Below are 14125 nucleotides of genomic sequence, written 5' to 3'. Positions count from 1 at the left end.
ATGGGAGCTGGCATGGCTGGGGACAGAACTAAGACACACCAGTGGGGGCTAGGCAGTGGGTTGCAGGGGCAGGGGTGAGTTGTACTGCTTCATTTTATACCTTCGGTCATGAAAAGTTTGAACCATGCCTGAGGTCACTAGTCAAATGTGTGCCTATGTGCTCCATACCAGTCAAAATCCAAACCCATCGGTGAATGATCTTTATCAAGCTCTGCTATGTGCCAAGCACTATGCTACCTGCCAAGGACAGGATGGTAAATAAACAGTCAGACCTGGTCCTCACAGAGCTAAAAACAGAGCAGGAATGACAGGCCTTAAATAAATAATCACAAATAAATAAATAATAGCAGGTCTGCAGAGGGCAGTGAAGGATGTTATATCCTTGTTTTGCACTTATTGTTAGTGCACCGATCTGCTTCACTGTGATGTGGCTCCTGGGGAAAAACATAGCTTTAATATGGTAAGAATAAAATCAAGTCCCCTTTGAGACATAACAAGTATGTACTATGTGTTACTACAGCTCCTCCTACATTTGCATTAGGAAGAAGGATCATTCTGTTATTACAAAATCCCACCTTCTACCTCTAACTTCCATTGCTCAATGCTGAGCTCAACAGTTACTGCTTCCAGGAAGTCTTCCTAAACACCTTCTGCCCTCCATCTGTCACCATAAGTGCGACCATGATTTACCAGGCATATTTCTACAGAACTCATATGACACCATTTTGCAATCATGTGCTTCTTTCTTTGCCTATTCCCTGACAGTGTGAGTTGCTTGAAGGCTGAACCCTTCTTTTCCTTGCCGTTCTATCTTTAGGATCTAACACTATACCAGTACTTAATAGGTATTTGTCAAATTTCACACATTTTTGCTCTGGCTTTTTAAAAGATGAGTTATTATTGATATATAATAAACTGTACATGCTTAAAGTATATAATTTGCTATGTTTTGACATATGTACACCAATAACACCATCACCACAATCAAAACAGTGAACATATCCATCACCAACAAAAGCTTTGTCATGCCTCTTTGTAATCCCTCCCTCCCATCCCCACCTGCTTTCCACCTGGCATCCCCAAACAACCACTGATCTCTCTTCTGGCACCACAGATTAACCTTCATTTTCTAGAATTTTATAGAGATAGAATCATACAGTATGTAATCTTTTTAACATCTTTATTAAGATATAATTCATACACCATAAAATGTATCCATTTAAACCACAAAATTCAATGGTCTTTAGTATATTTACAGAGTTGTGCAACTATCACCACAATCTAAGTTTAGAATATATTCCTCCCAAAAGAAATCCCATACCCATTACTAATCATTCTCCATTTCCTCCCAAGTCTCTTGCCCTAGACAACTGCTAACCTACTTTCTATCTTTACTGATTTCCATATAAGTTAAAATCATACAACACGCGGCCTTCCATGACTAGCTTCTTTCACTTAACATAATGTTTTCCAGCTTCATCCCATGTTGCAGCATGTATCAGTACTTCATTCCTTTTTAATTTGAACACCACTCTATTGTGTGGATATTCCACATTTCATTTACCCATTCATCAGTTCATGGGCATTTGGGTCGTGTCTGCTTTTTGGATATTATAAACATTCATGTGTAAGTTGTTGTTGCTGTTGTTGTCGTTTTTAGACCGAGTCGCACTCTGTCCCCCAGGCTGGAGTGCAGTGGCGGATCTCGGCTCACTGCAAGCTCCACCTCCCGGGTTCACACCATTCTCCTGCCTCAGCCTCCTGAGTAGCTGGGACTACAGGCACCCGCCACTATGCCCAGCTAATTTTTTGTATTTTTTAGTAGAGACGGAGTCTCACCATGTTAGCCAGGATGGTCTCGATCTCCTGACCTTGTGATCCGCCCACCTCAGCCTCCCAAAGTGCTGGTATTACAGGCATGAGTCACCGCTCCCAGCCAGCTCCTGGGCAAGTTTTTATGTGAGCATATTTTCAATTCTTTTGTTTCTATACCTAGGAGTGAAATTGCTGGGTCATATGGTTACTATGTTTCACATGTTGGAGAAATTGCAGAATTGATTCCGAAAGTAACTGCACCACTTTACATTCCTGCCAGCAGTATATAAGAGTTCCAGTGTCTCAATATCCTCCATTAACATTTGTTATTGTGTCTTTTTCTTTCTAATGAGTATGACTTGCCATCTCATTGTGGTTTTGATTTGTATTTCCATAACAGCCAATGATGTTAAGCTTCTTTTCATGTGCTTATTGGTCATTTATATATCTTCTTTGGAGAAACCAAATCTTTGCCCATTTTTCAATTGGTTTTTTAAATTGTTGAGTTGTAAGAATCTTTTATATAATCTGGATACAAATCCCTTCTTAGATAAATGATTTGCAAATACTTTCTCACATCACATGGGTTGTCTTTTCACTTTTTTGTGGTATTATTTACAGCACAAAAGTTTTTAGCTTTGATGTAGCTCATTGTATTTATATTTTTTTCTTTTTTACTCTTCTTTGACCGGTTTATTTGATTCAGCATATTTTGGGATTCATCCACATTATTGCATGTATTGTTTAATAATAGTTCATTTTTCTTTTTAAATAAGAAAAGCAAACATTTTACTTGAAATAATTAGAAATTTACAACAAGCTTTGGGAGGCTGAGGGAGGTGGATCACCTGAGGTCAGGAGTTCAAGACCAGCCTGGCCAACATGGTGAAACCTCATCTCTACTAAAAAAATATATATATATAATTGTATTTAATTTATATATATATATATATAATTGTACCTCTCACTACATTCAAAATACAGAATTCTTCCATCACCACAGAGATCTCCTGTGCTTCCCCTTTATGGGCACGCTTCCCCCAGCAATCACAACTTTTTCTCCTTTATTATAATTATGTCATTTTAAGAATGTTATAAAAGACAGGCACAGTGGCTCATGCCTGTAATCCCAGCACTTTGGGAGGCCAAGGCAGGCAGATCACTTGAGGCCAGGAGTTTAAGAACAGCCTGGTCAACGTGGCAAAGCCCTGTTGCTACTAAAAATGCAAAAAAAAAAAAAAAAAGTTTAGCCAGGCATGGTGATACACACCTTGTAGTCCCAACTACTTGGGAGGCTGAGGCATAAGAATCACTTGAACCTGGGAGAGGTAGATGTTGCATGAGCTGAGATTGTGCCACTACACTCCAGCTTGGGTGGGTAACGAAGCAACTCTGTCTCAAATAATAATAATAATGTTATAGAAATGGAATCACAAAGTATGTGACCCTTTGATATTTTTTTTCACTCATCAAAATCATCCAAGTTGCTGCATGTATCAATAGTTCCTTCCTTGTATGGATGTACCACAACCATTTCTTCCAAATAATCTTATTCAGGGTTAGCTGACATACTACGGGAGGCAAAAAATAAGAGAGAAATGCATGGATCTAGAGATAAGGGAAGGACTGAGGACACAAATCCACCGAAAGAGAGTTGTAAACAAGGATCAAAGAGTTCTCTGGAAAAGTACCAGGGACTGGTGTCAATCTGAACAAAAGGAGCCGGACAAAAAGCAGACACTAGCTCTTCTAAGCTCATAGATAGCCTCATAACAATGCAGTTGAAGGTTCTGCCTCCTCCACGCCAATAGTGCATGAAGTGTGGTCAGAACTAACCATCCTCCCAGGAGATGGGTTAGTTGTCTTTTTCCAGTCAGTCTGACTCTAACTGAACAAGCCTATGTGGGCAGTCCTGCTTCAGCTCTGTTTTCTGATTCACAAAGAACCAGGGATCACAGGCAAAGAGTACATGTGCCTCTTTTAGAATGGCTGCCAGAAAATTAATTTAATCTTGAGCCTAAAACAATAGTTACACCAAATCGATATAGTAAGAATGACTCTCTTGTCCATGATCTGGGAGAACCAGGCAGCAGGTCAGATGTCAAGCAGGGATGTACAACCATCATTTACAGCTCAGGGCTGCTCTTGTTCTAGGTCGCTTCTGAGGCATTCTGGAAGGTTAGGGGTCCTCAGGAGGCCCTTGCTCAATTATGATTACTATTATGAAATATTATTACACTAAAGGTTGATAATTCTCCTCTTAATGCCCCTTCCTTAATTTATTTTCCTTTTTAAAAAAAATAGCGACATGTTCTCACAATGATGCCCAGGCTGGTCTCAAACTCCTGGCCTCAAGCAGTCCTCCCACCTCAGCCTCTCAAAGTGCTGGAATTACAGGTGTGAGCTACCATGCCCAGCCCCTAATTTTATATGAAGGGGGATTACATGTTTTTCATGCACATAACATTTAAATTATATTGGTATCTTATATATAAAGCATTATACCTTAAATACTAAAAATCTAAGTGGGAGAGAAGACATGTAAGTCCAGTTGTCACCTGAATAGATATATGCGTGTGATGTGGAGAGGAAGGGAGAGAGATTGTAATGCCACTGTCAGGAGAGTAAAAAAGCCAGCATGAACCTCCCAGTGCACAAGGTGTTATGGATGGCTCCAAATGTGGATTCTTTGAGTCTTTCCATTTTGAGAAAGTAAGGAGACCTCCCCCAACCTCAAGGCAAAATGCTGATTTGGAGAAGAAGAGGTTTCTTTCATATTTCAGTGGTTTACAGTTTAACTACATCACAGCGAAAGCTTGGGTTCCTACCCAGAAAGAAAGAAAAAAAAAGATGGTATTATCCAGCCCTTAATTAGAAATAGCTGTGTGTGGCCAGGAGCGGTGGCTCAAGCCTGTAATCCCAGCATTTTGGGAGGCCGAGACAGGCAGATCACGAGGTCAGCAGATCGAGACCATCCTGGCTAACACGGCGAAACCCCGTCTCTACTAAAAACATACAGAAAACTGGCCGGGCGAGGTGGCGGGCGCCTGTAGTCCCAGCTACTCAAGGAGGCTGAGGCAGGAGAATGGTGTAAACCTGGGAGGTGGAGCTTGCAGTGAGCTGAGATCCGGCCACTGCGCTCTAGCCTGGGCAACGGAGCGAGACTCCGTCTCAAAAAAAAAAAAAAAAAAAAAAAAAAAGAGAAATAGCTGTGTGGAATTTGGTGGGTGGGGGAGGGGGGAGGCGGGTGTAGCAAAAACACATATCTTTATCAATTTCATTTTCTTAGATTTTTCCTGGAAGCTTCTGAACTGTGCCATTGCCAGTTGTGTGACTCTTTCCTGTGAACTTAAAATGACAAGGTTCATAAATTTGGAAAGGAGAGCTTTATTTCTCATAAAGGATTGCAGCTTGCAGGGGGCTATTCTGACAGGCTGGGAAGCATAGCCTCCAGCCAGAAGCCAGACGCAGACACTTCAAGAGGGAGAAGAATAAGACAAAGATGTATGGTGAATGGGGGTGGCCAAATATATATATTAAATAAGCTATAGGAGGGATCATGAATATTCATAAAAGAGAAACATGCATGTGAAGAGCTGAGCTTCATGCCTCTCCATGGGACCCATGTTCAAAAAATGGCAGCATTAGCATGAACCAAGGATGGCATTTTTAAAGCAGAGTACATGGAAACCCTCACTATGCATCCTCCATAGACTAGCCAGAACCATTCTGTAGTGAGTAGTCTCTTATCAGGAAGGAATGCAGTTCAGCTGTTTTGTGAAAACCAAAAAAGGGAGCTGCAGCATCAGTGATTATCAGTGGTGGAGTCTTTCAAACGGGCTGGTTTCTGTTTAGTCTTAGGGAAGAAAGACTTAGGGCATTTGGTGAGATAGGGGTTATAACAAGGCATGTTTAACCTCTCATCCTATTATGGCCAGGAACTCAGTTTCCAAGGCTTCTCTGAAGTCCCCTTGGCCAAGAGGAGGTCTGTTCAGTCAGTGAAGGGGCTTAGAATTTTATTTCTATTTCTCACTCTTCATCAGCAATCTAGGAAGTTTCTTCACTTATTTAGGTTAGAGCCCCTTATTCCTGCATCTCCTGTCTTCCTCTTTCTTGGTTTACCCCTTTCCCTCTTTTTAATAAGACATCTTCTAAGAGTTTTCTGAAAAAGGATATATGGGAACTAAGTTTTTTGAGACCTAACATGTCTACTCTTACATTCAATTAATAGCTTAGTTTGGTGTAGAATTCTAAAGTGGAAATCATTTCTCTCTGAATTTTGGAGGCATTTCTCCAGTCTTATCTTGCGATTTGAGAAGTCAGAACCAGTAGGATCCCTTGTCCTTCATATTATAACCTGTTTTCTTTTTCTCTCTAGAAACTCTTTCTACAAGGTTCTGAAAATTCGTAATAATGCACCTTTTTGCTATGGTTCCATTTTCATCCATTGTGCTAAACCCTTTCAATCTGGAAATGTATGCCCTTCATTTCAAGAAAATTTTCTTGGATTATTTGATAATTTCTTCCCTTCCATTTCTATATTTTCTTTTCCCTGGCCTCCTGTGATGCAAATGTTGGACTCCTAGATTAATTTAATTTTATTTTTCTCTCTTCCTAATTCTATCACTTTATGAGAAATTTCTTCAGCTTCTGCTCTTTTTATTGGATTTTCATTTGATATTATACTTTTAATTTCCATGAGATTTTTTTCACTGTCTGAATGTTCCTTTTTAAGTGCATTCTGTTGGTTCTTAGATGTAGTATCTTCCCCTGTTTTCTCAAAGGATATCAATGATAGGTCCATTTTTGAGTTTACTTCTCTTCGCTTGGTCTTTGTTTCCTCATTTATTTACGTGCATGTTTGTCTGCCTTTCTTCTTAGAAATATATGGTAATCCTTAGATATCGACTCATATTTAAGAGTGGGGCCCTAGAAAACTGATTAAAAGCTTTAAGTGAATGAGTAGACGTTGTCAACTGTGAGAATTCACTGTAGACTGACCTGGCTAGAGTTTGTGTTGAAGAATCCATGATGCTACCAACTTTAGGATTGTCCTTTTGGACTGCTCAGAGAAGACTCAATTTGCTGTCAAGAATGCTGGCAATATTCAGCAATTAAGTGAGGGAGAGAAAGGTTGAAGGTTTCAATATTCAGTGTACAAAGTTTCCCTTAATTCTTATTTTCATATAGTACCTCTATTTCACTGTGCCTGTTGTCCCCCAGTCCAGAGACTACCTCTAAAGAATAGACCAGGTTTCATTAATGTCAGGAGGCGCAATGACCCAACTGCACAAAATGAGGAAGACATCTGTGGGCCTAAATACTTGCTAAGCAAATTTTTAACCCGCCCCCTTTTTCTTAGCTCCACCTTCACCTCCACTTGCAGAGGTACTTATTGTCACTAATAGTTGAGTGGGGGTTCTGGTGAAAATCTTTTGAGAGCTCTGTTGCAAATCAAATTATTTTTCAGATTTCCCTTGTGTCACATTAGGGTTCAGCTTTATGGGGTCTAGCAAGTCAGTCATTGCTTTCCAGCTTTCAGATCTGTGTTACTGTTGTCTCTCCTCTCATTCTTTTTGTCTTTATGGATTTATGCTTGTAAAAAGGACTCCCCTTTACTGTTGCTTTTGTGGGGTTTCAGGAGTAATCAGATAGAAGCATGTGCATTCAGCCAGCCATTACAGCAAAAGCAATATCAATGACTTGCAAAGGCTTCAGGAATTACTGGCTTTGGCCCAATGTTCCCCACATGAAAGTGAAAAATGGTTACCAAACCTGCAAAGATAAGCGCTCAGAGTAAAACAGTAATGATAAATAACACTACTACCTCATGGTAGATAGTCACTATTTAGCAGGTAAGGAAACTGAAGTCCAAGATCAGAGAAATAAGGCAATATGTAGCAAGGCCAGATCCCAGGATCTGTCTGACTCCAGCCACACACTGACGATCTACTAAATCATCCATTCTCGAACTTCAGTGTGCATCAGAATCATGTGGAGAGCCTTTAAACTCATTCGGGGGTCTCACCTCCAAAGTAGATTTAATAGGTCATGAGTGGGCCCTAGAGCATATATATTTCTAACAAGATCCCAGGTGATACTTGCACTGCCAAGAACTTTGAGAAGAGTGGTATGATGATTCTCTAACTTCTACTGCAACTCCTTATTTTATTTCAGAATATGTTGTTAAGCTGTATGAACATAAATGTTGGTTTTGTCTTGCTCTTCACAGCCAAGGCTGACTGGATTATTCATTGATCACTTTTTCTGGAATAAGGATAGGCAAACTGAAAAGAAAAAGTAACTACCTATTAAGAGCCACTATATATTTTCTAAATATAGAGTTTAACACCCTCCCTCTCTCTCTGTTTTTTTCTATCTCCCCTCTCTTCAACTCTACTACTCCTACTATCCTGCCACCCTGAGATTTCATAGATGCCAACGGGAAAAACTGAGAAAGTAGAAGCCCTTTCCAATCTCTGCTTTTAAGCCAGATAGTGCCTGAAATTCAATATCCATTAAGATTACACCTTACTGCTGCTTATTTTAAGGAGACTTAATTTGTTCCCTCTTTTGCCAAAAAAGAAAATAACTCATATGAATTTCCTTTAAAACAAAATCTCCAGTCTTATCATCCTTAATTCCCCATTAGTCATTTGATTAGGATGAACTGCTCATTAAGTAGCTGTGCTGTTGGCTGTGCAGGGTGCAGGAGAGAGTGTCATTAACACATACAACATTGGCACTGAGCACTCAAAGTGGTCCAGAGACACTCTCTCACTTCCAAGTCAATAATGAGATAGAGTAAATACAGTCTAAAAAGGCAGAAAAGGAGCTCACAAGTTAAATTTTCTGCTTTCTATGTTAAGGGAAGACAAGCAAATCCCTATAGGTGATTTCTGCACACACAACATTTCTCTTGATAAGGAAGGAAAGATGGGATCTTCAGAGTTATACTCTTCTGGGTTCAAATTCCAGCTCAGCTGCTTAGAACTGTGTGATCAGAGGCAAATAACTTTACTTCTTTTTCCTCTGTTTCTGTCAATCTAATAAAAAGAGAAACGTCTGCTCACTTCCCCCTGGGTTGTTGGCAGAATTAAATCAGATATTGTGTGAAAGTATCCAGAATACTGAGCTGGCACATAGAGACTCCCAATGTTATTTACTCTTTCCGTTAATCATCCTAGAGTCAACTGTCATGACAGTTAATGCACACTGGACAGCATGTCATGAAGACAGTAACCTAGAACACTAACCTGAATTGAATTAAAAGACTGCTGCCTTTTAATTGCACTGACTCAAAATTTATCGTTGCCAAACAATATTGGAGTCCAGAAGAGAGATGTTTTCAACTAAGCTCATCATGCACAGAGGCCTTCAAAGGAATTTCTAAAATCCATAAACACTAAGAATTTTGACGTGTTAGCTGAAATACTGACTACACATTTAGTGATTTTGAATGAAGCTATTCATGGATGAGAAGGGGCTGAAGAGTAAGTGTAGACAAGGGGAGAGTGTGAGGGGGTAGGGAATAAGACCTGAGAACCAGACTTAGTCCTTATTCTATTTCATCCAGCCCATGTAAGAGCAACACATCTAATTTTGTTAATGTAATTTTTTTGGTCTTTACTGTTGTTATTGCTTTTGCTTCTTCGAATGTGATATTGGTGGAGTAGGTGTGAGGATAGTGTTTATACTGGCATGGTAACTGACAACTAACTTTTAAATTATTTTCCGTAACTTAAAAACCATAGCCAAGAAACTCACTTCCTGGGCAGAAATGGGTAGTGATACGGTTTGGCTGTGTCCTCACCCAAATCTCATCTTGAATTGTAGCTACCATAATTCCCACGTGTTGTGGGAGGGACCCTGTGGGGGGTAACTGAATCATGGGGGTGGGTCTTTCCCATGTTGTTCTTGTGATAGTGAATAAGTCTCATGAGATACGATGGTTTTATAAATGGGAGTTTCCCCACACAAGTTTTCTCTCCTGTCTGCCACCATGTAAGATGTGCCTTTTGCCTTCCACCATGATTGTGAGGCCTCCCCAGCCACACGGAACTGTGAGTGCATTAAACCACTTTTTTTCATAAATTACCCAGTCTCAGGTATGTCTTTATTGGCAGCATGAAAATGGACTCATACAAGTAGTAACAATGGGAAGAAAAAGAAGTATCTACTCATTGCCATGCTAGCAGATCAATCCAGCATAGGAGGAGGATGCACAGGAGAATGCTGAGTCTATGCTTTGGAGACAAGAGTGGCAATTTGGAATACTGGCTCCACTACCCACTTCAGGATAATCATTTACTCTCTTTAAATTTCTTTGTATATAATAAATAATTACCTTATATTTTTTAATAAGTGGAATAATATATAAAATGCTTATCACAGTATCTTGCACATAATAAATGCTCAATAATAATAATTAACAGCAGGATAAAGACTAAAGAATTTTCTCGAAAGTTAATTATTTCCTGGAAATGTTACCTCACTAACTTTATCATCAGATGTCTTAATTCAACAAACATTAAATGCTCAGATATGTCATGTGCTGTTCTGGGAAGCAGCATGGTATAGTAAAAATAACTCAGGTTCTGATGAGAAAGCAGCACTGTAATGGAATTCATGGCCCTGCCACTAAGTCAAGTAATGAGAGCCTCAGTTTTCTCATTTATGAAAGGGGAAGGATAATCCTCACTTCTTAGGGTGGCTGGGAATATTCAATTAATGAATACGACAAATGTCAAACACAACGCTGGATGGAACAGATTTGCAGTAAATCTTAGTTTTCTTTCCTGAACCACCCAGTGTTCATATTTTTCCATCAATCATCTCTGGATTCTGGTTTCTTCAGCTCTTGGCTTTGAATGATTATACTCCTACTGTGATAAGTTGGCCTGTGCTTTTCCTTAAATAGAAGACTTTCTGGAGTGTGGAAATTTTGGTGGAGTCACTTCAGAGGCACCTTCCTCTGCATTCAGTGGGTGCATTCGGTTTGTCAATGCTGTTGACAAGCTATTGAAGAGTCTGTCTCAAAGAGGTGAGTTTGCTCTGGTTCAATGATCCAAGGGCTTCTCCGAGTGTGATGTTGGAACAGCAGCATCATATCATCTGGGCATTTGGTAGAAATGCAAATTCTCAGGCCTACCCCAGACCTACTGGATCAGAATCTCTGGGGGTGAGACCCAAGAATTTGTTTCTTTCAAATTCTCCAGGTGGTTCTGAGGTATGTTAAAGTTTGAGAAACACTGGTTTATGCTATACCAATAAATACTCAGTACTTCCCTAATAAGATGTAAGTATAACGCCCTCCCCCAAGGGGGGAGGATGGCCAGATGAACAAAAAAAGATACTGGGCCATATTGAGAATGCATAAGGAGACTCTGAAGGTAGCTAACCTTACTCTACTGTACAGGAAAATGGCCATGAAGCCAGGTGAGATTGAGAGAACCATCCCACAGATTAGCAACACCTTGATGGAAATAATTACACTCAGCTCTGAATTTCCTGCCAGTGCAACCGAGTATCCCCATTTTTCTAAGAGATGGTTTAATTATTTTTTCTCTTTCTCCACTTCTTAGCCCTTTACAAATACAAAAATACCCTTTTATCACCACGACCCAATTCCACCAGATACTCTCTACAGGGCTAGTTCACCTAACTCCTCAAAAGTCAACAGTCAATTTACAGACCGAAGCATGCCCACTATGGAACTTTCAACCACCAGGCCACCAGGAGGTTGCCTTGAGATAGCAGCTGATTTCTATGAACTCCCCCTACCAGGAGACTGCCTCATGATATGAAACTCCATCCCACCTGGGGCGTTTTTGGCCTAGTCCTGCCCACGAAGGTGCCAGCAGTCACCAGCTAAACCATCCAGTAGATAAGGCACCGGAGGTAACACACAGATCCCACCCCCTTGCTCACTTCCTCCCCTGCCTTTTAAAAGTGTCTGATTTCTGTTCCAAAAGCAAAGTGGTATATTTAAAGGCGGGACATCTGTGCTTCTTCCTCTAAGCCAGCTTTGGAAATAAGTCACTTTCTTTTTACCAGATCTCACTCTTGTTAATCAGACTCTGCATAGCAGCGAGCGATTAACCCGCATTTTGGTTACACCAGCACTATCCCCTCATTTCTCTTCAACACATCAGCCATTGCCATGGGCACAGAAAGTAGCCCCCCGAAACAGAGAATATAAAACATAGATACATTCCCTATTTTATAACAAGAAAAGCCTAAAAACTCTCATTTAATAACCTGCTAAGAATAGCATAAATTCCTACACCACATTCAAACTCGGCCGTGTTGGTGCATGTCACTTAACAAGCACAGTTCTTACAGGGGAGACAGAAGGTTATTTTCAGCTACTTCTCAACTGTCGAATAAAACAACAGCTCCTGCTCCACAGTAAGCCATTAACAATGCAGTCTGTGCCACCTCATTTCAACCAGTGTTTTAATAGCACCACAGATAAAAGCACAGCAATTTCCACAGGCAATTACTTCTGCAGATGAATCAAGAAGGTCAGAAACAGGTTGAAAAGGTCTTCAGATAATTTGCCACTTTTACTTATTTTGAACTCGCTGAGTTCCTGATTGCAAAAAGACAACCATTTAGTTACAATGCACATGGCTAAAGGTAGACTGGCTTGTAGGTTTGCAAACCCAGGTCTTCCTTTACTTCCTAATGAGAGCTCTAAGTTTATTTTCCTCCAATATGAGTCATCAAAGGGAATCTAATTAATAAAGCCATTTAAAATAACACAATTTTAAAAGTCATTTAAACAAGCGTGTTAATCTTAACTAGGTTCATTTTCCAATAGTAGTTAACATCTACTTTTAAGTTAGAAACTCTCACAAAACTCGATGTTTATTTTTCTTCTAAATCTCAAAACAAAAATAAAAGTGAAAAACTTTGCAGAAGCCACTACTATCACCACGAACTACATTGAAACATCATAATAATTGGACAGAAAGTGGCTTTTAAAGAAATACTTCTTTCAATAGAAATAAATTAAAATCACTTTGCTAATTTTTGCCAACTCTAATCTCAGTACCTCTAGCATTTGCTAATTTTCCACACTGAATAACCATAAGTCTTTTAGTTTATCAAAGGCAGAATTGGAATCCTTTAGTTGCTAAGTTACACTGCAAGTTATAGTGGTGCCTTTTCTCCACATTGCCTCCAAAATAATAGATCCCCCCAACCTTTTACCACAGAGGATGCCAAGAAGTAGAGAATTGTGAGCCTATCATATCTGACAAAACTATTCATCTTATATAAGTCAGTGGTCCTAATCCTGACTCTGTTGCTGAGCTGTAGGACAAGTGACTTTCACTCTTTGGGCATAGAAGGCTCAAATATTTGTTTAATGAATGAATAAATGAATAATAATAACAACTGATGCTTATATAGCTCTAATCATATGTGAGTCATTGTTGTAACTACTTTGCATACATAATTTATCTTAATGGTAGATACTATCATGATATCCATTTCACTGATAAAGAATCTAGTCAAAAATGTTTAAGTGACTTCCCCAAAGTCACACAGCCAGTAACAGATGGAAGAAAACACCCAGGCAGGTTGGCTCTGAAACTAGTAAAATACCTCTCGAAACAATAAACACACATATCAACTGTGTGCTAGATACTGTCCTAATGCTTCACATATACTGACTCATTTAAATCTCTTTACAGGCCTATGAGATAGGGACTATCATTAGTCTCATTTGCACATGGGACACAGAGAGTTTAAGTAACTTAGCCAAAGTCACATAGTTAGTAAGCATACATAGAGCTAGATTCAAACCTAGGAAGTTTGGATACAAAATCTATGCACTGAACCTTTGCACCAGTGCTTCTCAGCCTTAGCAGCATTGCCATTTGTGGCCAGTTACTTGCTGTGGGACACTGTCTTGTGCATTGCAGCATGTTTAGGGATATCCCTGGCCTCTATCTACTAGATGCCAGCAGCACATCCCAGTTGTGAAATGAAGTTGTCTCCAGACATTGATGGCCATGCATCTCTTAGACGGCAAATTTGCCCTGATTTGATAACTACTGCTCTAAGCTCTGCTGTTTTTCCTTGAGTAAACAAACTTGTCAAATGAGGAAGTCAGACAAGAAGCAGGACTCCCTGGGGCTCAAAGGGGGTCTAAACTTCCTTTGAGCCCTTTGAGCTCTAATATATGACTATGTAATTAGAAAAAATTGAAATGGATATTATACACGGTCTATTCATGATAAAAACTTGGCTTTTCTCATCTTCTTAGTGCTAGAAAGACAATTTCCAGCCTAATAGTGAT

General features: G+C 39.7%; 1 protein-coding gene across 2 annotated transcripts in view; it reads right to left on the bottom strand.

Annotated features, from left to right (window-relative positions):
- Positions 1-14125, bottom strand: part of KCNH1 (potassium voltage-gated channel subfamily H member 1) — a 452115-nt gene that overhangs the window by 129809 nt on the left and 308181 nt on the right. The window lies entirely within an intron of this gene.

The sequence above is a fragment of the Chlorocebus sabaeus genome, chromosome 25 (assembly GCF_047675955.1).
Source record: "Chlorocebus sabaeus isolate Y175 chromosome 25, mChlSab1.0.hap1, whole genome shotgun sequence".
NCBI lineage: Eukaryota > Metazoa > Chordata > Mammalia > Primates > Cercopithecidae > Chlorocebus > Chlorocebus sabaeus.
Note: the sequence above shows the minus strand (reverse complement) of the source record. Positions and strands in the feature narration are given on the sequence as shown.